The 26,979-nt window shown below is 40.0% G+C and overlaps 1 protein-coding gene and 1 long non-coding RNA gene across 2 annotated transcripts in view; one reads left to right on the forward strand and one right to left on the reverse strand.

Moving 5' to 3' along the window:
• nhsb (Nance-Horan syndrome b (congenital cataracts and dental anomalies)) overlaps positions 1–26,979 on the forward strand; it is a 47,806-nt gene that overhangs the window by 3,411 nt on the left and 17,416 nt on the right.
• LOC129107535 (uncharacterized) overlaps positions 5,241–26,979 on the reverse strand; it is a 32,595-nt gene continuing 10,856 nt past the window's right edge. The window contains exons 3-4 of the long non-coding RNA XR_008531880.1: positions 7,529–7,644; positions 5,241–5,360 (exon numbers count right to left, since the gene is read on the reverse strand). This is a non-coding gene — a long non-coding RNA (uncharacterized LOC129107535). The remainder of the gene's footprint in view (positions 5,361–7,528; positions 7,645–26,979) is intronic.

Raw genomic sequence — 26,979 nt, forward strand, 5'->3', positions numbered from 1 at the left:
TTCCCTTTACTTGTTAACTGATTTTGTTTCTAATGCTATATACAGTGATATTGACGCTTTCATGTATTGATAAAAGGAACTGCTAAACAGAAATGCCACTACACAATTAAAACAAACAAATAAACAAAACATTTAAGTATTAAGGATTTAATCCCACACACTCATCTGCCCAGTTAGTTTGAGGTGTTAACCTTCCAAATAGGTATGTGATGTAGACATTTAGGGTTAGATTAGATGCAAAAAGAAGAAGTGGCACGCACACACGCTGGTGTACTTTAAACATATACAGCTGAGATATTAACATAAACTAGACAACCCTTTTCACACAAACTGAGAATATGTCTAATATATATACGGACAAGTACCGGTGGATCATGTATCATGTGAATAATCACAATATAATGACTGAAGAGAAAAGAGTCAAACATACATTAAAAACGTAATGAGTAAGTAATGATAGACAAGATGCATCAAAAACATGAGCGGGTGTAAAAAAGACTCAACATCAGTGCAGAATTGTAAGGATGTTAAAAATGATCTGGAATAATTCATTGCGGTACAATAATGGAGTTTTTTACTCATCAGCCAAGCCATAATAAGACTGTTAATATACAGCATAAATATAAGATTAATAAAAAAACTATTTTTTAATACCTTTATCCATCCGAAACTTGTACAGGCGTCAGCCGGCAACCTCATATAAAAAGACTTCTCACATGCTGTTGGTCAGCTGCTCATTGAGCCAAAGAGACTTATTTGGTATTTCTACGCGTTACTGGATCCCCTAACATTTCCTCTAGCGCCACCAAGAAATTGATCTTTTTACGCTTTTTCTTTGGTACAGACATTCACATGAATTGTACAATATTCGATCCGCTGACCTTTCACATAGCACCATCATCAGGTCAACATTCCTGTTTATCCAATTCTTTGGTTCAGGTCCACAACTTTTGACTTTTCCATCAGCCTCAGCAGTGTTTTGACGCTAGAATGCTAACATTCTATCTGAGATGGTGAACACACATGGTCAATATTATACCTGCTTAACATCAGCATGTTTGTATAAAAATTGTGAGCATGTTAGCTAATTCAGCGCAAAGCACTGCTGTGTCTAAGTACAGCCTCATGGCACTAGCATGGCTGTGGACTCTGTTTTTCCTGTCTTCATTGTTTAGCTGAGCTAATGTTGTGTTCAGTCATATTCTACAGACGGTGAGACCCACCGCTTAACTGTCAAAAAGAAGGACTGAAGTATCAACAAACCTGTAGCAAAATGGCTGCAATCATCCAAATGATATCAACACTGACACAAACACAAATCATTTCAGCTAATTGTAAAGGAGCTATATAGCCAACTGTTTATGGTTTTACTTGTTAATGAACCACAAACAATATTCAAAATATACACAAACTACCATTCTAGCAATGGCCTGATGAAAGCGTTTACGTAGCATAGCGAATAAAACTCTGTTAACACTCACCGTAATGGGACAGGTTTGGGTTCCTCAGCAGAATCAGCTCATATCAACTCTCCTTGTGCAGAACACACACACACACACACACACACACACACACACACACACACACACACACACACACACACACACACACACACACACACACACACACACACACACACAACAAACCACACACACAAAATGGCATTTTAATGTGAAAATATTGGTCCGTAGCAAATATGTTGTGCTGCTCTGGCAACACTGGTTTCTTCCTGGTATGCCATTAAAGCAAATTTGACTTTGAAATTTCAGGGAGTTTGGCCTGTGGCAGCGGGGGACTGGTTTATCTCGCTAGTCTGCATAGTAACAGGCGAGAGAGTGAGGCCTGCTTTAACCTTTCAGCTGAGTCAATCTCTCTCTCTAACATTTTTACTGTTTCTTGTAGTACAACCAGCCTCAATTCTGTAGCAGGCGTCACATTGTTGAAGCAGTTAGTTATGGGCAGAAATGAGAGAGAGAGAGAGAGAGAGAGCTAACAGGACAGTGTGTGAGCCTCAGTGATCTGGAAGTCAGTGTGTTTTGTTTCCGTATGTCATTCGCAAACACACACTACAAAGTAAAAGCAGAAATAGAGCCATATTTTCCAACTTTGTATTGTGCAACTGGACAGCAGGCTTAATCTGTCCAATGTGCGTTTCTGAGTGTAGTTTAAGGATCTGATTTCAACCACATGAGGCCAGTTAGGATACACTCTGTCCAGGCACGTATCGTGTGTCTCACACCTAACCACAGACACACACACACACACACACACACACACACACACACACACACACACACACACACAGCTCACACTAAAAGCATCAATTCAGATGTTTTCCAAATCCAATATGTGAGTATTTGATGTGCTCTTGTGTCTCTCTCACGGCTTCTTCAGTGTCTGTCTCCATCTGTCTTTCCCTCCGTCTTTGCATATCTGTGTCCATTCTCCTCCTCCTCTCCATCCATACCTCTTCCCTCACTGCCCTACTTTCCCCATCATCATCAGCATGGAGAGACTTCTGCCTCTTGACAGCATATTTAATGTTTAATGCACTTTGATTTCCACCCAGACACTTACAAGCCGGAGAGGAGAGGAGAAGAGGAGAGGAGAGGAGAAGAAGAGAGGAGGCAAGGAGAGGAAGAGAGGAGGAGAGGAGAGGAAGAGAGGAGAGGAGAAGAAGAGAGGAGGCAAGGAGAGGAAGAGAGGAGGAGAGAAGGAGAGGAAGAGAGGAGAGGAGGCGAGGAGAGGAGACAAGTTTAATAAAGAGTTAAATGGCAGAGAAAGGAAGCCCCTGGTAGTTTAGGACTATTAATGTGAAAGGAGAGGAAAAAAGTAAAATTCTAAAAATGTAATACAAAATATCAAGAAAGATGTCTGAAAATTGAAGAACAGTAAGAAGCAACACCACTTATAGTTGGCAGGCATGCTAGCAGTTTAGTAAGGCAGCGGTGCAGTGGGCTAAATGCTAATGTTAGCATGCTAAAATGCTGCTATTTAACAGGTAATGTTAACCATTTCCCTAATAAGTGCCAATCACAAAGCGCAGCTGAGGCAGAAACTTTATTTTTGGACACATTTAAATGTTGATCTGATGGTGGCTCTAGAGATACTACAGGTTAAAAACTACAAACTACAGGAGATGGACAGCCACAGACAACTGATGAATTATAAGAAGTGGATACCGTAGTCCCACTAAGTTGAATCAAAACGCACCGGCCGAGAATGTTCCCCGTTTACGTCTTTGTGTCCATGTTGTTTGGCCCTACTGCACATGTGCATTAGTGTTTGTCTCCCGGGCCCTGCCCACTTGTTCCCACTCGGCCCACAGACTTAACATTGGGATGATGTGATGAAAAATAAACTTTCTAGGCGATGAGAAAGTTTAACTAATAAAACGCCTCAAGGTTTAGTACAGATGTCTCTTTTATAACGGTGGTCTATGGGTAAATGCTTGATGGGGTATTTTGTTTGTTGCAATCCTGTGACTGATCACTGAGCTAACTTGAGCTGAGCAAGGCTGAGTGACCCGCCCTGTGTTGCTAGTTGAGGTAAGGCATTGACCTCGCGTGGTAAGGGTCAGGATAACCCATTTTATACATCCATAGACACTTACCGATGGCCAAACAGAGAAAAACTGTTTGCCATGTGAACCTTCGAATCTTACCAAATGTGGGCCTAAAACATAAAGCTCATCCCCTTGAGAGCATGATTATTCTACTTTAAGGGCAATATGCTCATTAAATTTGGAATTTAGAATTGTTTATATTTTAGTCGGAAGGTGAGGTTGAAAAAATATTTTATTTTACACCTTTGGAAAAGTGTTTTATGTCTATGGAGCAAATTTTGGATGTGGTGGCCACCATCTAAACTGCAGGGTCATGTGATGTGCACATTTAAAGCATGCTCTTGAAGCTTTAACTTTCAGAACCATTAAGGTTCTTATATACATAAAAATATGTATATAAAAGGGACCATTCATTAATCCGGGCAGTCAGCAAATCAGTGCCACTAGAAGACAGTGGTCTGTGTGTGTGCAGCTTTACCGCAAATGAACAGGCCACTTCATTTAATGTTTTTTGTATTCACGGAAGTATCCAAGTGAAGATGTCTCATCCTCCAGTCAGAAAGAACGCGCTCATTTAATGTTTGAATGATTGCAACAACACAGCAAATGTGCTGTGTTGTTGCAATCATTCAAACATTAAATGAGCACAAAATTATCAAAACAAATGTGTTTTGATAATTTTGTTTACAAGAGAACATTTTGTGAAAATAAAACAGACTGGCATTTTCATCATCAGTTTGTAGATAGTAGGTCAAATCAAAGAAGTCGTTGTAAAGAGGCTCAGGGAAGAGGGGACTTAAAAACATAGATTATTTCTAAAATGATTACATTTTCATCACGAAAAAACGAGTTGGGGCAATCTCTCCTTCTTTGTTTGGCTTTCTTTTTCCTTCATTCTGTCTCTTTTCTGGCTAATATGTTTGTGAATGACAGAGTCGGAAATTAAGTAAGAGGTCCACACAAACTACCACAACTACATCAAAACATATGGTCAGCATACGTCCACTCATGTTACAGAAGAAACGTGGGCAAGACATGTGGGGAGGTCAGGAGAGAGCGATGCTCTCATTGCGTGCGCGGGGATGTAAACTTAGACCGAAACACACTTTGTTATTGTCATGTGCACAAGACAACAGAGCACCCGGCTGCAGCTCGGCTTCACTTACACACACGGTTTATTTGATTCAGCTCCTCAGAGTCTCTTATGTCACGGAGAGTAGAAATCACCACGACACATTTCTCTGTTCTTGTGGCCCAATTACCTCCACGCTAATTTTGGCTAAAGTGATTCCTCTGCCTCATATGCAGCAACACACACACACACACACACACACACACACACACACACACACACACACACACACACACACACACACACACACACACACACACACACACACACACACACACACACACACACACACACACACACACACACACGCTTTCATATTAGCCTTCCCACACCGGCAGGTTAACACTCTCATACCAACTCACGCAAACATAAACACACTTGCACATGAAAATACACACACAGGCATCACACACACAACCCGCTGAACTCTGCGAGCCTCTTCTTTCGGTCTCTTATGTTTTCATTTGAAATTCCGCTTTAAGTGCCCAGGTCTCTGTTGCTGTTGCAGCGTGCAATAAAACATGCATGCAGAACCTCTTGGTCTGAACATCACAGCACTCGGCCGGCAGGATGGCTGGCGTGCTCGCTTTCTGGAGACGGTTCCTCGTCTGCGCACACTGGCCTCTGGCTTTTTCATGTTGTTGTAGCTATCGCTGAGCAGTTCTGCCAAAAAATAAACAAGACTTGAAGACGTCAAACTGGTTCTTTGGCGCATATCACGAAGGAGGGCATATTGGCTTGATAAAACAAATACAGCTATAAGGACAAAATATATGTCTTTCAAATTCAATGTTTTACAGATTCATTTATTATTAATTACATGGTGATATTTTATCATAATGACATCGAATTTTAATACATTAATAATGTTAAATTCAGGTCTACCATTGAGTTATAATAGTTACATTCTATTCAAACGTTCATGTCCCTTTAAGACACATTGTTGAATATACGCCACTGAAGAAGCACTCAATGGTGCTGCGTAGTCTTTTTTACTTTGTTTTGGACTATAAAGGACAAAAAATACATATTTCTGATTTTTATAAAGTTTATTTTGTACCAAATCAAGGTAGATGAGCAAATAATGCCCATCCTCCAGCATTAGTTGAAACAGTTTTAGTTGAACAATGTTTAACGAGAGGTTTTGTGATTCCGGCACATTCATTTGCTTTAACAAATTATAACTTAAACACTAAAGAATGCTGCAGACAGCAGCCGCTAAACAGGCTGTAGTGTAATCGCATGGGACAACAACTCCCTACCTGAACGTTCTTGTTTTTGCCATTGAAATGCTCAGATTTTTCTTTACCTTTGCGTTCTGTTTGTTATCATGTCATGTGACTTGTTGCCAGTAGACAATGGTGGAACCGTGAGTGACAGTTGGGGGGAGGAGTTCCAGTTTTGTCGGAGTTTGTTGTGAGTACAGAAAGCCTGGCTCATTGTTATTTATACGATTTTCAATGTCATAACTAAATATTTAGTTTTCAGAACAAGACTTCTCAGAGCGAGACATACGATAGCAAAGCAGGTCAAGTGAAAGGTAAAGAAAGAGGTTTGATTTCTCTGTAGGGTCTTTCCATATTGTTGTCACACACTTGTAATAACATATTGTCAACCAATATCAGTGGACCTATATTGGTGGGTTAGCGATCTGATAGCAGCGTTCTACAGAGTTCTTGTTTGATACTGGACCAATTAAAGAAATTGTCGTCCCCACTAGTCAGTTTAACACAATAACTAGTAAAAACTGGTTGAAAAAAACAGGTTGAAAAATACTTAAGTTACCCTTAAATTCAAACAAACAGAATCGGGTGCTGAATACAAAAAAACATATGTATACCACAGATACACAACAAACAGACAAACTAGTTGCACTACAGTTCAGCTAGTAAAACTTGACACTGCAGCTCTGTGTATTGCTTCTTTCTTTGTGTGTGTGTGTGTGTGTGTCCAATATGTCTGCCCATGCATAAATGCCTCTCCAATGTGTGTGTGTGTGTGTGTGTGGGCATTTGTGTGTCAGCCTCCTGTGCCATGCTGAACTGAACTGTCCTGAACGGCTGTCATCGGTGTCAGGAGACCCCATCATCATCAACATTCCCCCAAAAACCTCTGACAGATGGCTGGGGACCAAAAAAATTGCACATACTCAGCAATCTCTCTGGGTCAGTGTTTGTGTGTGTGTGTGTGTGTGTGTGTGTTGGTCAGTGTCTGTGCACTGAGTGGACATCTCTGTCATCTCGTGACTTCCAGCATAAAGCAGTGTGTTTATAGTGCTTTAATTCCTCGAGCACCAATGAGTGACTTTTATCCCTGTCTGAAGTCACCGCACCAAGAGGCAAAGACACTATAAGACGGGAAAGAAAAGTTGTTGGTTCCTAAGGAAATGTGTCATCAACAGAGGAAGGAAAGATAAAGTACAGTATGTAGAGTGTATACACTGTAAATAAGTCCTTAAATGGCTGATTTTAAGTAATCAAAGGGGTGTTAAGTTCCTCTATAACTCTTTATAAATAAGGATTACAAACCTATTTAGACGGACATTAAATATCATAAACTTTAATTTACAAAAAACAACTTTAATTTACTTTCATTTTTCAATTTATATATTTTCTTAAATAAATAATGAAAGTCAGTGACAGCCACTAACCACTTTGACGCGACTGTTAAAGACACAACTGTTTGTACACAAAGTAACAGTTTGTTGCAGGTTTTGCTTTGAATGCAAACTCCATACAGCAAAAAGATGTATAAAAAGTCCATCATTTTTGAATAGAGGTTTATTGACAGTATTTCGGAAGGCCAAACTGTTCCAGTAGACGGATACTCACACTTCTCCATCTCCATCCCTCATTCCCTCCCTCACTCGGTGGTTTCCTCTCAGCATCACAAGAAAGTCCCACGCAGAGTCTCTCACAGACGGACGTTTCTGTACTTCACAGGGGTGCTGTTGGCAAAAAGCATTCATGTTAGAACAGACAGAGATAACAAAAATAAAAAAACAATGCAGAAGAGACCAAAGACAATAAGAATGTGTGTAAAAATAGAGGTAATGATGAGTGGGCACAAAAGAACAGAAGACGGACACATTTTATAAACATTTTTATGAATTCTGAAGTCATTTCTAACCACTCCTTAAACTTAATCCTGATTATCTCAGGCTCTTTTTATGCCAAATAAATTAAACCCACATGTACCTGCAGGTTTTGGAGACGGGATTCCGCCTCCCTTAGCTCAGCAGGGCTGTTAATACTATCCTATAGCTGGAATGACCAAGGCTGTTGGTTGTCGTAGCCTGGTATTAGCAGATGACAAATTAAGGATGGGAAGCCAATTATATCAATAATGTTGTGACCATGTGCTTGAGCAGGGTTCAGAATATGGACAGCAGAGATTATGAGTATCAACTGGGGATTTAGGGGCAAAGCATGGACGGTTGAGATGATTTTCAACGGAAGAGCTTCTGGCTGGACTTAGCAAACCATCTGCATAAGATGGAGACAGTAGGAGAGGTTGTCTGCAGCTTGTTTTAAGGACTGAGCTGCTCCTAAGGAGTTACTCAGAAACAGATTGTCTCTGTAAGAACCTTAGCTCGCCGTAAAGCAGATCCAACCTAATTGGACTATTAGCAAGGAGTCAACATGCTCACTGCACTGTGCAAGCATGTGTGTGTGTGTGTGTGTGTGTGTGTGTGTGTGTGTGTGTGTGTGTGTGTGTGTGAGAAAGAGAGAGAGAGAGAGAGAGCACACATTAAGTAAAGTTATACAGTATGTATGAATGTGAACGCCATTTGTAGATTAAACAACATTTCTATACACACTTCTTGACAAATTAGCAACAAATCTGCATTCACAGAAGAAACTTGCTTTTGGTTGAATTCCAACGCTGATACAGTGTGTTAAGGCGAGGTAAATTAATCCAATTTCACAGCGGGCTGGTGAGAGGTGAGGACAGCCGAGCCAAGGCTGCACTAATTAGCCATATATCTGTCACTATCAATTGTATCAGTGGGCCTACAAAAGCAAGCCACTTTCTTCTGCATCACACACAAACACATGCATTATGTACACACACACACGCGCTCCTCACTTTTCCTTCACAAACAGCCACTCCCTTTTTACTTAGGAACCACTGATATCAGGATTTCCATACCTGAGCCACGCAAAAAGGGCGCACAGTGAGGAATGACACTATGAGCATAATAGTGGGAGTAAGTACTGTGTGTAGGCTCTGCATGCGTGTTGTATGCACTGCGTCCGGCTTGATGAGTGCACTAATGTTCTGCTGGATGACAGGCCAGAGATGCGTTAGCTTAACGCTGCAGGCGACCACAGCTGTTACAGAGGAGAGGAGAGGAGAAGAGAGGAGATGAGGAGAGAGGAGAGGAGGAGGAAACATGATAGACTGCCAGAAACTGTTGACCTGCAGTAACAAGACAAAGAGTCTACAGACATGCTAGAAGCTCAGTGATGTAGAGGTGCTTTAAGATAAATGCTAGCTAGTATAATGTTCACCATGTTCATCATCTCAGTTTAGCATGCTTACTTAATTAGCACTAAACACAAAGTACCGCTAAGGGAATGGTATTCATTTTTCTGCTATTTGATGGCATTAGATGGCCAAAGGTTAAGGAATCACCACAGTTATTACAATTCATCCTGAGTGGAGCACGTATGACTGAACCACATTTTATGGCAATTCATCTGAGATGTTGTCATTGTGACTAGAAATCCCAATGTCAACCTGGCAGTGGCATAAGAGGAACAGTTATGGTGATCACCAAAGCCAATAGGGTTCATCCTCTTGGAATGATGCATGTCTGTACCAAATATTATGGCAATCCATTTAATGCTGAGATAGAAAACATAGACCCTTCTGGTGGAGCTAGAGGAGAAGTAGAGATCATCAAGTTATTAGGACTCGTCCTTTTGGGAACCATGAACGCCTGTACAAAATTTCATGACAATCAATCCAACAGTTGATCAACAGACGGCTATAAAAAAAAGCTTTGTCAATGCTCCAAAGCTTCAAACTATGACGCTCTATGTAACGCCTTTAGAGTATGTTTTGGACTAGGAATTTAGGACTAGGCTACAGAAAGAAAATGTTTTAGAAGAAGAATGTGGCTGATGTAGACTTGACTGCTAAACGACTCACTTGAACGTTGTCAAAGATTACTTTTGGTTTCACTTTGGACACAAACAATGTGTGTTTGTTTGACCCATCCACCTCCCGTCTGCCCCATTTGGACTATCTTTGTGTGTTACATTGGAGTTACTTGCAAGCCTTACACATACCTAACAGTGCTTCCGTGCGTCGATGTCGGGCCCCGAGGAGCCCCGACCGAGCGTCTGTATTTGTCGCATTGGGAGTGAGAACGGTTTGAAATGGGAGAATTACATCCGCAGTGATGAGAGGAGGGAAAAGGGTTGTTTATCCAGTATTATACAGTACGAATACTCCAGATACAACATGTGTAAAATAATTACAGTATCCTGACAGATTCTGCTCCCATTCTATGGTCTGGTAATTATCACCACACAGTTGAATAATTACAGTAGCAAGAAATTACAATTAACCGATTGTGTGACTTACTGGGGACTCCCAAGCACTGTGTGTGTGTGTGTGTGTGTGTGTGTGTGTGTGTGTGTGTGTGTGTGTGTGTGTGTGTGTGTGTGTGTGTGTGTCTGTGCGTTACCCAGCAGATTACTCCACTGAGGCCAAGTCCCTACAGATGACATGTGATAGCAGATTAATAGCCTAGAATATTAAAGTCACAATCCCTATTATTTCCCCTTGTATCAGTGCTTAATCAGTTAATATCTCACAGCTGAGGACTTCTTCACCACTCGGAGCTCCTCTGTGTCACCTTCAGCATGAACTAATATTAATCACAGTATATTGGCATATGGTTCATTTTTTTTTCATGTACAGTTGTTTTCCAGTTAAGAGCATTGTATTACTTAAAGTGCTTTAACACTTATTAATTATATTTGTGAGGCACTTTTTATACAGAATTCATACATACTTAAAATAAAAATTGAAATAAAGAATTGCACATACAGGCATACCGAGAGTTTTAAAGGAATTGTCCGCGGACGGGCAAAGCAGACCTTTAATCCATGCGTGTTAAAGAGAAGCGGAGCCATATGGTTCTGCAGCGGATCAGAAGCACTGATCCTGAGGATGATACGGCCCCAGCTGAACCTTTGTGCAGCGCATTTACACCATCTGATGTTTATCGTTGCAGCGTGGTCACAGCCCTGATAGCACTGATCTCACACAATCACATCGCTCATTATCACGTTTGGTAAACGGCTTATGCATGTTAATGTAGCTTTGGCATTTCGGTGCACAACACTGAGGGAAATGTAAGAACATTTCACTGTCGAGAAAGCAAAAAAAAATGTTGCGATGAGGTTTGTTATTCACTTTACTTTTCTGCTGTCTCCTGATTCTACACGACCACAAATACATGTGTGTGCGTAGACACCCATACTCCTGTACGACATACTCTTGACAAAAACACACGGATGCACAAATCCATGACCAACACTTGGACGTCCCACAGAAACTGGCCGTCCTCTCATCCTCGGGATAAAAGGGGAGATAATGCATTAAACATTTTCTCCTCTTTTCAACTGCTCATTATAGTACAGTCAGCGCCTCTGCCTAAAAACAGGTCGTTTCTAATGAGACGAAGCTTACTACATACTGTAACCCCATCGTTTTGACTCAAGTGTATATGAAAGGATTTTCTGGGTGTGTTATCCCATCTATACAGATGCCCATGATGTTCAGTCACAATGACCAAATGGTTTATTGCATCCACACAATTCACACATTTCAGATTAATATTTATGACTGCAGTGAACAGTGCGCTCATTACTTATACCACATTACAGTTGAGTGTATAGGTTGTCAGGATCTCTGTCTCATTCCATGAAATGCACTGATGAGGTGAATCCAGGTAAAAGCCATTAATCCTCCCAGTAGGTCTATACCCATCGCAGATAAGGACAGGTTGGTGAATCACGGAAGGATTTTTAAAATCTTTGGATTATTAAAATTAACATTATGTAAAATGGCTACTGATCAGTATCAGGGATTTGTAATATAGTTCAACTGTACCTCATACTGAGTTCACGTTTCTATGCACTTACAGGAGCATGACTGCACACGCAGACCAAATTCTCAAAGTTTTCTGGTTCTTGTACTGAAGTATTTACATGTTATGCAATTTTATGCTTCTACTTCACTACATTTCAGATGGAAATATTGTATTTGTTTCATGTGATGCGGAGTCGTAAAAGCCTATCAGCGTTAAGATTCTCCTGACGTCACTGGTTGAATAAGAAATGGAGGAAAAGTAAATGTAACCGTCTGTGGGCACCCTGAGCTCTACAATGGTACCTCATACTTGTACACAGACTAGACAAAAATCGATCATATGTGTGTAAATGTATGTTTTGTAAAAAAATAACTTTGCAACCATATTTATGCTTTATTTAGATAGGGTTAACAAGCTACCCAGCAGTATATTAAGTATCTATTTGAAATATATAAAAAGTCAATACAATTAGCATTAACATTAAACATTGAATGTAAAACATTAAAGTGAACACATTATTATTATTACACATTACACAGTATCGACATTGATTATGGCTCTTTGTCCTGACTTGCTTTGCTCTTACGTAATTCCATTCCCTCCTTAATGCAGCTCAGTAAAAGAAGGATGTCAGCTGTCCAAACTCTACCTGTTACTCATAGACTCCGTATGGTTGGAGTACACCGATTAGGTTCTTAAGCCACCGTCACATGTAAGCAGGGCCGTTGTTTCAAAGCCTTTGAACAGATATAGACGGTAAATACCTTGCTTAACTCCACAGTAAACAGATAGACTGGATATTGCAGACACTGATCTCATTATATTGTGTCCTTTTGTACGAGAAGAAGGATTGAGCGCAGGATTGAGTTTAGAGCTCGTTAATAGAGCTTCATGAAGGCCTAACGCGGGAGGTCGTACATTTTTCATTTTTCTTTACTTTTGAGTCATAGCATGGCGATGGTAAAGATCGATGATGGTATTATTTGCCCGTTACCAGCTGTTAAGGCATTGCAACATTTATGTGAGCGTAGTCAAATCACCCTTTTTATTTGTGAGAATAATATAAAATCTGGCAGTTATGTACAAACTTTTTCTTTTGAGTTCTTGCAAAAAATGAAGTTGAATTCCACTTTATGCCTGTTAGAAAAGAAGGCACTGCATTTAATATCTGTGGGGCAGTGAGTAATGATTTTATAACCTGTAACATCACGATTTCCACCCTGTTTTTAATTATTTAATTAATGTGTCTTGGGAGGATCGGAAAGCTATCTGATCTTAAAAAAGCCAAATGTAAATGCATGCCAGAGGCAAATTTTCAAGTCGGATTGAATCTCGATCTGGAGATGCATCCTAGCCAGAGGTTAAAATGGTATAGCAGTCTATGGAATATATACACTCAGATTGAATCAGACAGACTTTGATTTTCTTAATACATCCAGGCGGCAACTTCCTGGTCTGAATAGTGAAGCCAAAGCCAAAAGGCACGCCTCCTCTAATGTCAAAAAGAGGTCTGGTTGTATAGAGGTCTATGAGAAAATGACCCTACTTTTACTTCAGTAAACATGGTAAACATGAGTTTATGGTCTCAATTGCTAGTTTTTAAATCGTCTTCATTACAGCATGATGTCAGTTTAGTAAATTATGGTCCCATTTAGAGTCAAATAGACCATAAAGCAGGGTACGCTTTAAGTCAGGGCTACCTTGTGATTGACAGGTTGCTACCGGGGTGTTATTCAGTCAGAGTGTTGTTTGTGTTTCGCCAGTTTGTGATAGTTAATTGTAACATTGTTGATTACCTAAAAATGGCTTATGGCGAGGGCCACAAAGGTTGAACTCAAGACTTCAAAGCGGCAGTTCACAAACCAATGGCTGACATCACGTTGACAATGCCCTTATATTCATGAATACAACAACGGTCTACTTTTATTCTCGTCTTGGAAGCAGTAGAAACCTCCATTTAATAGCTGTTCTGGAGCTTTCAATCGTATCACACAATGTTCCTCAGCATATGGAGTTTTCCCAGTTGTCATGGAAATCTAGACGTTTCAATTTCCATTTTTCTGAGCATTTTCAGGACTTCTCATCGAAGCTGCCTAAAATGGTAAGACCAACACTGAAGTTCAAATGTTTCTTAGGTTGAGACTGAAGTTCACTCTTGCCCTTGGAAGTCAAAACATGGCGCCTACATTACCCGCAATACAACTCCACCACTGCAAGCTGAGTCGGAGATTTAGCTGTGTTATGCTATAGTACACGGGTCTGGTAAATTCACTTCTTTCTAGCTCCTCAACTCCAGATTTTTTTCACTATCACTTTTTCACATATGTAGTAGTACTCACCAAGACCTGTAAACAGTGTTATATCAATGGACTTCCTATTTAAAGCCAACAATTGGACAAGAAATTATCTGAAAAAATGAAATCTACAATCCAATGACTTCCTCTGCTTATAAAGATTCAGTGATATGAGTGAAAGCTAATGAACGGGCCGAGATTGTTTGGTCAACCACCTGAAGACTTTCAAAGCTGTGATATTATATCTCTCAGCAGCCTGATTCATTCCTCAACTTTATGGATATTTTCACATGCACACACACGCATTTTGCTCCACTTGAACTCCGTGGGGATTAAATGCAAGTGAAATCCCCTGGTGGGGTTTAAAGTCTGTGTTTGTATCTCCAACTCCTTTAAAGCTGTCAGAATCGTTCAGTAGACTCTGGAAATGATTATCCGTGCGGCCGTCCTCTGCCACCTCTTCCCAGACTCAAGCTGCTCACTTTGTTTTCATCTGAACTCAGAGGGGTTGTGTTGTCATTTTCATAAAACAACAAAACTTATGAAATCTGTAATCAGAACGATTTTACATGGGTGAAACATTGATGGCACATTTATTAGACATTCAAAAGGGTTCTCAGACAGTGGGTACTTTTTTATCCTAAACACAAACACTACAACGTACTATCTACTGGGCCATGGGCTCCCTCCTCTCCGTCTGTTTCTATGGACTTCTTATGGTTAACTAGCCAGCCAGCTAAGCTAAATTAACTTAAAAAGCTCTGTGGCAAGCAACAGTGTCAGAAAAGACAGCCTACACATATTTTTGGGACAGATAGATACATTAAAGAGTTTGTTGAATCAATAAATAAATTGTCATTTTTCTTCCACTTAAGGGGGTAGCCACGGAGCCCATACATGTAGCTTCTGTTAGCTACACAACGGCTAACATGCACTTTCTCAAAAATCGGTTTGAAAATGTGTTGTGAAAATACGTGAAGACAGCAAGATGAGATTGGTCATCTTAGTTTGCTCGATATTTCGCATACAAGTTTCTAATGCCAGATAGTGTGGATAGTAATACAACATTGAGCGAGATGTATTTCTGCTGAATTACCTGTTCTTCGTCAATAACACCCATCGAGCAAGGCTTTTTGCACTACTGGCAGCACAAAACTCAAAGACATATCCACAACAAATCGGTAAAGCTAAATATCACTTACACCACAAACGTTTAAAGATTCATCATTAAATCATTCAGAATTTCGTAAGCGGCTATAATCTATATTTGTTTCAGAGTTTTAGAAAAACGGCAAAAGAAAATGCTGATCTATGTGCATTTCCATTTTGCAAATACCGTTGGTTCATCAAGAGAAACAAGATAAAATATACCTTTAGAGTATTACAATTATCAGCAACACTTTCTGTGAGCTGAGTTTCCATCCTGTTTGAAGTTACGGTTGTAATGGTTTAGATGCTAATTGGCTAATAGCCATTGGTATTTTGATCAGCTGATGAGGCCGAGTAGAAACAATGGGATCATTTCAATTGGTTGGCCTCCGGGATGCAGCCATGTTTGATGTGCAGAGAGAAGAAGAAGAAGAACAAGAAGGTGGGACGGAGTAGTGAAGGAGAGGTGAAGGGAACATGAGATAAAAGGACGACAGGAGGGACGAAGATGACAGAAGGAGATAGAAGGGAGCTGTAGCCGTTGTACAGTGTGTGTGTGTGTGTGTGTAAGACAGTGAGAGACAGAGTATGTCATGTGTGTGAGGGGGTAGTGTGTAAGAGAAGAGCAATAAGGCCGGGGTTCTTCGAGGAGACTCACTCTCACTGTCACATCGATCAGACTACAGCATCACACACACACTCACGCATCCAACACCCCTCCTGCTCTTTCTCCGCTCTCATTAATGCCACTGTGCAAAATAAAGCACGGAAGTGAAGCAATAAGGCTCTGCTCAATTTAATAGATTGTTTTCGGAATAGTTTGGCATTTGGGGAAATACGCTTCTTTGCTTTTATTTGCAGAGAGTTAGATAAGAAGACCAATATCACCCTTGTGTCAGCAGATGATTAGCTTAGCTTAGCATAAAGACTAGAAACAGGAGGAACAGCTTTGTATAAAGGTAAAATAATCTACCTACCAGAACCTTTAAAGCTCACTATTTAACAAGTTATATCTTGTTTGTTTAAAACACAACAAACCTTTAACACACACACACCTTATTCATACTGAATCAGAATTCAGCAGAGGAGCTCAACTCACTGCTGACTGGTTATACACCGAAACTTACTTCCTTGTTAAAAGCCTGCAAAAGCCTCAAAATACTCATAATGTGGTAAAGCTGTCACACATACTTAATGAGTGATCAATCGTTTGTATGGTTAATTCACAGGCCTAGTTTTAAACTGAACTGACATCTTTAAACCAGAAACATAGCCTGAATGTATTACTGAACTGAAGACAGGTGCAGGGGTGTGAGCGGTGATGCGTTCACTTACTGTTGTACATACTGAAGTTAATTTGAACGATGATGCAATTGCCTAGCTTGGTAAAAAACTGAACAAAATAAATAGTCTGTGACAAAAAAAATTTGACCAGAATAAAACAATTCAAATTCAAGATAGAATGTTAATTAGTGCGCTTTAGAGGTGCTTTAAGGTAGATTTTGTAACTTTTGACAATAACAGGTTAGCTTTTTCCCCGTTTCCAGTCTTTATGCTAAGCTAAGCTAACTGGCTCACGGCTCCAGCCTCACATTTAACAGATAGATAGGAGAGGGGTACCAATCTTCTTATCTCACTCTCAGAAAGAAAGAAAAAAAAAAGTGAATATACCCCAGAATGTTGAATTATTCCTTTTAGACTAGATTATTTGGCCAAACTCGCTTCTCTTCCCACAAAAGCCCTCAAAGCCTGAATCGTCTGCTGAAGCTCGCAACTCTTAAAAATAGACCAAGTAGGAAATGCAGAAATAACAGCGTCACATTTAAAGATTCACACAGGGCACACACGGGCTTATGCAGAAAAAACTGCAGAGGTACCAGTGTTATTTATAATGCAATGACAATATGGGTACAGAATATATTATGGTTGTTGTCTTTGTTCTGCATCAGCTCCTGGGAGGAGATTTAAAAAAGGGGGCTGGGTAGATGTAAAATACAGGAGGCTGGAATGTTCAGTCGAAAGGAAATGCCTTGTCTTTCAAAACATGTGCACACAATATATAAATAATCACAAACTTAGCATATGGATTCATTTTATAGGCACTGGTACACACACACACACACACACACACACACACACACACACACACACACACACACACACACACACACACACACACACACACACACACACACACACACACACACACACACACACACACACACACACACACACACACACACACACACACACACACACACAGGGCTATAGGGTGTGCCCAGCATCAGCGAGAGTACTCTCTGTGCCTGCTCTCTCCCTCCTGGTGCCCTTATTGGTTCCTGCCCAATCCGGCCATCCAATCACATCAGGCAGAGTGAGTCTGTGCATAGACTGGCAAATAATCTGCAGTTTTTACAATAACACCACCACCATTATCTCTGTTTCTTTCTGCGTCGGTGTCTCGCTTGAAAAAGTGATGGATGTCATGTGGTGATTATAAATTACCTGCCAACTTCTCACATGTACAAGTATGTTAAATCCCTGTACCCTTACTCTTGTATACCATATATAGATGTATATGCAGTATATATCCTACTTGCATACAGTACATCCTAAATTATATGTGCACATTATTATATATATATATATATATATATATATATATATATATACATATATATATATTTATTTATATATTATGTGGCTTTTCAAAATGCATCGATAAAAACTGTTTTTGTTTGCCTGAGCCTGTCATTTAGTAGAGTAGAGGCTTATGAAGCTGTAGTGAATTATTAAGCAGGGTGAATTATGGGGCTGGAGTGAGTGAGCGAGAGAGGGAGACAGAAAGAGAGGGAGAGAGGTCTGGACAAAAATAGGTCAACCTAGCAGTGGCAACCCAGGGACGTAGAAATGATTCTCTCTCTGAGGAGGAGCTTTGTGTGTGTTAGTGTGTGTGTATGTGTGTGTCATTGGAGGCTGCGTATTTGTCAGCAGCTCATGGTGTAATGCTAATTCATATTCTACAACAAAGCAATTCAAGAGGAAAGGTTCCCCACGTAAGCCATGAAGGAGAGTTAAATGTCAAGTATTGTCCGAAAATTAAATATACTCTGGAGACATCAGTGTGAACAACAATTTTTAGGTACGACTCAATTTGCATTCATGTATTACTATTTTTTTTAAGACAGTTTTTACCAGCCCCAAGTGGTGGAAAGTAACCAGGTACATTTAATCAAGTGCTTTACCTAAATGGAATGTTGAGGTACTTAGATTTGCCTGGAGTATTTCCATTTATACTACTTTATAGTTCTTTTCCACTACATTTATTTGATAGCTATGGTTACTAGTTACTTTTCAGATCAATATTTTAGATGTTAAAAATATTATCAGCCTATAAAATAAAACATATTGTTAAACATGGGTGTTTCCAAGTCTTTTTGATTTGTGACCCCTTACACAATATCAGTGTCTAGTTAGGGCTCCTTGTCACATTTCACATTTCTATGAGTTGTTTGCATTTCCACCAAAGAGGCATTTCCCCTCTAAACTACTCAGATGATTTCAATTAAATAACTATTTAAGGCCCTAAGAAGTTAACTTATCCAATATTTCACAAAAAAAAGCCCAGGTTCCAAAAAAGTACAAAAAATGAAAATAGATGAATATTGCTATTGATATTTGTTTTATCTTCTTTCCAACAGTAATTAAAGGTGCATCATACAAGATTGGGAGCATTTCAAAAGCCTCTCAACATGGCTATGCCTGAACATGCATTATGAGTATGCGTTGCATCATACAAGCAAATCTAAGCAAAACAAAAATAGAGGCTTCATTCTCTGCTCAGGGAGACATGGCTCCATTGTATCTTTACAGAGCAAATATTAATGTTCTGAATGTTATTTATTGCACTTTAAATCTCTATCTTACAACCTGTCAGATGTATCATGTGACCCTTAGAAGGGGCCCGACCCCTGGGTTGGAAACCACTGGATTAAACTACCAAACTGATATGAAGTAGTTAAAACTTAGCTCCATCTCAACCAGCTACAACAGGAAATTGCTTCTTATACTTTGATGCATCAGTACTATCAATTTAAATGTGTGATATATCAGTGAAAGATTCCCTACTTCTGCGAGAATCATAGTATAACTTATAACACACATCACTTGAAAATCCATCTCGTCAGGATTCAGGTACTGTGTTTGTGTTCGGTAAACCAGAGACCGCTCAGCATCCTGTGAGGAGCCACTAGCAGCTACGATTAGGTGTGTGCGAGACTACACGGAGAGACGACTGTTTGTTTTAAACAATGGCAGCTCCTTAAAGAGGTTAGCGTAGATGCTGCAATAGCATCAGTTATATCAAGTGGAGAGTACTTCTTCATTTAAAAAGACCAAAGTTTTATTTGATGGAGACGATATATTGGCTGACTTTAGTAAGAGTTTGATTGACATTCAATCATCCAATTCGTCCAATCACCTACCAAGTATTATTTTAAAGTGTCCATTACCAGCTTCCAATGACGGCTCTTCAGATTGTTCTGTGGAACAACCCATTTTGGGATGTGTCTGGGCATCAGCCACAGCGCACTGGGTGTGAGGGCCAGACTCCATAAAAACGTAGCGACCAGGTCCAAGAGGAAGCTACAAAAAGGATGGACACAGTGCCAAAATAACACAAATATAGCGAGGCAAAACGCCAAGTGGTCAAAGGCTGCTCCAAAAGTAGAGTGAATCTGAGCCGAGGACGAGGGGCCAACTTTGAAAGGATGAAGATGTGGTGTGTATGTGAAGGCTTATACTGTCGAATAAAAAAAAGCCAATTGTATTAATTTAGATCATTTAGTTTTATTTTATATTAGATATGTGGATTGATATGTTCTAGACTTCAAAATAGTTTCTATTTCCTACTCAGGCAAACTATCAAGAGCTGTTACGAGTTGCTCTAATCATCCCCCAATTCAATTAGAAAACTAACAATTCAGTATTTTATCAGAAACAGTCGTACTGGTAAAGTTGAGCTTGAACCAGATGTTTTCAGATGTCCAGCTCTTCTGAGTTTTGATTGGGTGTGGCAGTGTAGCAGACGGAAACACAGGAAGAAAGAGTGTTCATGACATGACAACACATATCAGGGCGTCTTCCTCACTAGTATGGTTAAACTATTTAGGTTGTTTTACACTTTTCCGATGTTGCCAAAACTTTGAGGCACTCTCTAGTATAAAATATTATTGTATGTAGTAGCATTAAGATTTCCTTTAACTGGAGCTACGCGACGAGGCCGTAACGGCTAAAACCAAAAAACAGTATGGCGACATCAAAGACATCGAGATTAATAATATCTGGAAATTTGATACTGACATTAAGTTTATAACTATCAAATGTTTTCAGATATTTTTAGAATGGACTTTACAGCAGGAAATGATGTAGGGGAATAACAATTTGATATATAACGGCGCAGTTGTATGAATACATAAAACGTAAAAATGTGTAATTTTTTGAAACACTCAAAAAAAATTGTGGGTGGGTGGGGTTGTGCTGGGGATATTTGGACTTATTTGTGTATCAGTACTTATTAAAATACTTACAATTATTTAATAAAACATACATTTATATCATTCTTTTCCAAATCCAGTCAGGCTGCTCGGTTCAAGTCTCTGATGTGCCGTCTTTATATAATCTGTTGTCTCCTATAGCTGCTGTTCACATCATAATCCTACTTGTGCTATACTGCAGCACAGACAGAAGCAGTTCAACAAGAGTTCAGGAGTAGACGGGAGTAGTTGTTTTTTTCTAGTTTCATACTGTGGTTATCAACGTTTTGTCATCAGTAGAAATATTGGCTGTAGAGGACGAATCCTGACGTCTCCCGAGCCGTTTGTCCTGTGAAGAACGGATCCACCCGTTGTTACCAAACAACTCAGGGTGTCACCGCCGAGCAGAGTGTCACCCCGCCCTGTGTGAGACTGAGAGTGTGTGGAGGGATGAATTCTGTGTGTTCGCATGTATTGTATGAACACACCTTTGTGTGTCTGCGGCTATGTGTGTGTGTGTGTGTGTGTGTGTGTGTGTGTGTGTGTGTGTGTGTGTTTGCTATGCAACAAAAAAAATACACTTTCTTATCTGTTTTCTATGTGTGTTGTGTGTGGGTATATAAAAGTGTGTGTGAGAGAGAGAGAGAGAGAGAGAGAGAGAGAGAAAAGAGAGGAAGAGAGAGTGAGTGGAGTGAGGGAGTGAGAGGAGAGAGAGAGAGAGAGAGAGAGGAGAAGCATGACCTACATTTGGCAAAGCTCATCGTATGAGCATGAAACTGCCTAACATCACCCCAGAGCTCCTCAGCACAGAGCCACGCGATTGGCTGCTTTCAGCTCCAGCCTGACAACAGCACTGGCATCACCCAGGGGGAGGGGGAGGGGAGAGGGAGAGTAAGGAGGAGAACATGGGGAGGAGGCACATACATTAAAATCCAAAAGAAGAAAAGATGCAAATAGATGATTGGATGGAGAGGTAAAAGAGACGGAGAGTGTGAGAGTGAGGTACAGGATCCAATTAGTGATGCTTATGAAGGTGTGTGTGTGTGTGTGTGTGTGTGTGTGTGTGTGTGTGTGTGTGTGTGTGTGTGTGTGTGTGTATGTGTGATCTTTTATTACTCACATGTTGGGGACAAAATGTTTAACACGATCTGGTACAGTATGTTTTGTCACGATCCGTTTGTGGACAAAAAGCTGGTTAAGACTTGTTTTTCAGCGATGCAAGAGACACGGCTCTCAGGATGGCAATGTCAGTCTGTAGGTCGGTGGGTTGGTCCCCCACTTTGGTCCTGATGAAATATCTCAACGATTTGATGGATGGATGGATGGATTGCTGTAATCACTTGTGCTACCCTGAACTTCACATGGGTGGTTATGGGTGAAATGTTTCCACAATTGTTTGTACGGCATGCCATGAAATTTGAGCGCACATTCTTGTCCCTCTCAGGATGAACCGTAATAACATTAGCGAACACCTTCGCTTTTTATCTAGTGCTCCGTCATCAGATACATTTTGGATTTCTCCAATACTTAGTTTTATGGCTAAATACTTGCAAAACTAATGAGCTTTGTGTTTAGTGCTGACATAGATGCTTTATAACAAAAACAAAAAACAATGCATTACCAGCTTCGCCAATGGTTTGAAATGGTATACACTTCCTGTCTACTAAGTGGGCGTAGTCATGGCGTGTTTCGCACCCCCCCTTATTGTGAACATCATGTGGAATCATGAAAGCAAATATATTTGGATAATGTGTTTATATTTTATTTTGCTTACATTTGAAATATTCACAGCTAACAGACATATTAAGCATTATGAAATTAAGTTAGCTAGGGCGTTTTTGAATGTAAGTTGCCTGATCTCGAGACAGTATGTTGCTGAGACAGAGAAAGGACTCTAACAAAGTTAATTTTCTCCTGAAAAATGAGAAAAATGGGGCCAAATAATTGATCATAATCTGAGTTTACTTCTCCCATTGGAGTTAAAAGGCCACTACTGTGGTGCTGATTAGCTTATATAGGCATGCTAGCATGATAAACTATGGTAAACATTGTTCCTGCTTATAATGCTAACATAATAAGCATGTTAGCATTGTCCCTGTGGGCATTTTAGCACGCATGGCTGTGGCATAAGTCTTGTTAGGGTTAGACTTTTGGTTGGGGTGAGGCTAAAGGCTGGGGGTAGGCATGTAGTGTTGAGGGAATGGGTTAAGTTAAGTGTCCAGGGAAAGGATGTTATTCACTGTGATGTCCTCCTAAGTGACAAAAACAGGTTTGTGGGTGTGTGAGTGTGTGCTCACATAGTCCCATATTTGTGCATTTGTGCCTAGATGCTGAGTTTGGTGTCTTTGCTCATGTGAGCTGTCACAATAGTGTGGGGATTTGCAGCACGGCACCTCTAGAGCTGACACACACACACACACACACACACACACACACACACACACACACACACACACACACACACACACACACACACACACACACACACACACACACACACACACACACACACACACACACACACACACACACACACACACATTCCCTCTCCTGCCTCTGTATCCCACTCTGTCGGTCTCTCTTTTCTCTATCTCTCTCCCTGAGATCCCCAGGCACAAGGCATTATGGGAATCACTCTGGCGTGGCTCTCGCTCTTCACAGCTTTAATCTTTAAGTTGTTTCCATAGAAACGACTTCGTTCACTCAGTTGATAACTGTTGGATGGTTTCTAAAGCTATAGAAGAATGTCCTCACCCAACACAAACCTCCCCCACAACCCGACAACAGAGCTACGTCTTAGTCACTGTAGACTCATTGATCTATTAATGAAGAGTCAGTATTGATGATGCCAGGCACCAAAGACCTAAAGAATTGCACCCAGTTCATGTTTTTATTCCTGGAGTGAGAATCATCTACCGTTCACTACAAATTACATTATTGTGTCATCACAGCTGTGAGTTTTAAATGGTGGATTCGGTGAAACAGTGTTGTATTTTATGGAAAGTAGGATTCATTTATAAAAGGTATAGCTAGGTCAGCACAGCACCTGCTTTTAGGAGACAATGCAGATGATGTTTGGTTGGTGTTTAGTGAACTCACAGCCCAGCTCGGTTATTTCAGGTCTAGGTAGCAGCAGCAGACCGCTTCCTGTCGTCAGGTACAGTGCGTTGGTGTTTCCTAAATTGCCTCAGAAGCCCTTTCCCCTCCCTTTCCTCTCTCTCTCTCTCTCTCTCCCAGGTTCTGAGATGTGACATGTCTACACACACACACACACACACACACACACACACACACACACACACACACACAAAGCTCAGAAAACGCCACATTCTAATGTAAGAAAACACGCTTTTAATTTTGAAGACTTGATTAATAATCACCAGACTAACGCACACACACAGATTTGGATGTACATGAACACACACACACAACACACACACACACACACACACACACACACACACACACACACACACACACACACACACACACACACACACACACACACACACACACACACACACACACACTATGACCAGTGGTAGGAGTCTTCCTCAACACACGCACAGCAGGAGATCTCCCCATCCCTGCATATGTGCCGGTTTCCATGGAGACACGCAGTTAAAAATAACATGGGCGATGGCTTGTCTCGTGCCATTCCACCAACATGGCTGAAGCATCACACACACACACACACACACACACACACACACACACACACACACACACACACACACACACACACACACACACACACACACACACACACACACACACACACACACACACACACACACACACACACACGCACACAATAATGCTAATAATGCTGGCTGAAGTCTGTTTGACAAGCAAACACACCCAGAGAACAATATGAAACACAAACACACACACACATCATCATCGTTTGTATGATAGCGGAGTTTCTTCCCGCCCTCCTGCCGCTGCTCTATAGAGATGATATCAGATGTTATGTGACGAGATGAAAACAAAACGCCTTATGTTGGGAGCTACGTTGTTTGTGGGCTTTAAGGAGAACACTGGCATCATAGTGTGTTTTTCTTTTTGAAAGCAAAGACCAAAACCAACAATAAATGATATCTTTTTTTTTTTATAAAACCAGCTACTGTATTACATCAGCCTGGACGTCACAGAACAGTCATTTGTGAGCTGAAGCAGTTGTTAGGGAAGGAAACACAAAGAAAAAAACATTTGTTTGTTCTATTTAAACTTCCCCCAATCAATTACTTACACAAAGGCAATTATTTTTTCGTATTACAAATGTTTCTGAAATTGTGTGTTTAAATATGCAAATGAGGCATTCTTTTAGCAAATATGTGCCCATTTGCCTACATTTCCAGAATAGAAATCTGGATAAAGTTCAAAGTTTAAATTAAAAAATTCTTGTGTCAAAAAATGTCATACATTTTGAAGTCACTTCAGGAAACTAAGGTAAATAAATATCAAAAAGATATCTCAATAAAACTTAAACAATTCATTACTTACATCAGGTTTTCAAAATGTTACTGAATGTTATGTTTAAATATGCAAATGAGGCATTAGCTAATGCTTTATGTTGTGAATTTAGGAGAAATCTACAGATGCAAATAGGCAAAGTAGTTAAATAAACACCTAAATCTCAAAATTGACCAGTGCATGAAAAACAATGTTTCTGCCTGTAGTGTCTCGCCTTAAATAACTTGAAACCCAAAGACCCCATGTGACATCCTTGGTGCTTCAGACACTGACTATGTTTGAAATAATAATGAAATAATAATAATAATAATAATTAAGACTGTGGTCTCCGCTAAATTGCATACTAACATGCTATTCATATTAGTACGATGTAAAATTGAGTATGTAGTGGGCTCCAACTATATAGTTTTCAGGTTTTGGGTCGCCGAATAATGCCCGGATGTATACTAGCATGAATTTGCATGAGTATGAGACGTGCGCTAACTGTACATACTCATCAGGTCTAAAGTATTAACCGTTGGATAGAATAATTAGGAATGATGGCAATTGACGTCAAGAGGAAAGAGAGAGAGCTCACATGTATAATGTACAGTCGAAAAAATATTTAACTCTAGAATGATTAATAATCTTAATTTGACTTAACATAATACTGGAAAATATAAAATTGCTCGGAGGAGGCAACATTGTTTTACATTTCTGATAAACATTTTATTCAACGGTAGCTCGGACCATTAAAAAAAAAGCAAATATGAAAGATCTAAAACAGGCTTATTAAACAATGTTATTCTAATTATGATATGAATAATCATTAATTAATAAATTATTAAAATTAATAATTAACTTAAAAAAGTGATGTAGTTCGCAGAATGTTAGTATGCCGTACGTTAGAATGACATTTTGTACAGAGTAAATCTATGTGTTTGACAGTGTGTGTGTGTGTGTGTGCGTGTGTGTGTGTGTGTGTGTGTGTGTGTGTGTGTGTGTGTGTTTGTTTGTTATTTGAAAATTCATGTCTTTCCAAAGTTTCCAAACTCATACACTGTTGAGACAAAAGATACAGAAACTACAATCGACCAATCAGAACAGAACACAAAAAATGTTCCCGTAGTGTGCGCTACTCTATTGTTCCCTCCATATTTCCTTCCCTCATTACTGCCTCTTTAGGAACGACGCTGCAATATTGATGAGGATTTGGGAAATCCAGAAGCCTCACAAAGGTTTGAGCAAGGAAAGGAGGCCCTGCGACAACATGAGATGATAAAACATTGATTTGCTGCTGCAGCTTTTCTCCACTGTTCTGATGTTTTTGTGCCTGACATTGAGTGCAAAATATGTAGGTTTTAAACTCCTCTCTTCCAAACAGCTACATAATATTAGGCCTTTTGTCAATTTATTTATGCGTATATTCAGTTAAACCACAGTGTGCGACTGAGCCCCCCAAAAAACCAACCACAATTATTTACTGAGGATAAAGTCTAAAGTTAACAGAATATTTGCATGCTGGGTAACCGATTATACCTTTCTTTCTCCCCTTTGTTATTACATTTTTGCTACTTCCAGTTCTTGGTTAAGACACAAATTGGCTTTCGACAACACTTTCTCATCTGTGTGCTAAAGGAATGGTTTGCCTTTTTCGGTTTACTCAGTAACTTGCAGAAGAATGATACCGATCTCAGATCTGTCCGGTAAATATGAAGCGGCAGCAAGATGGCTCTGTC

The sequence above is a fragment of the Anoplopoma fimbria genome, chromosome 2 (assembly GCF_027596085.1).
Source record: "Anoplopoma fimbria isolate UVic2021 breed Golden Eagle Sablefish chromosome 2, Afim_UVic_2022, whole genome shotgun sequence".
In the NCBI taxonomy this organism is placed as follows: domain Eukaryota; kingdom Metazoa; phylum Chordata; class Actinopteri; order Perciformes; family Anoplopomatidae; genus Anoplopoma; species Anoplopoma fimbria.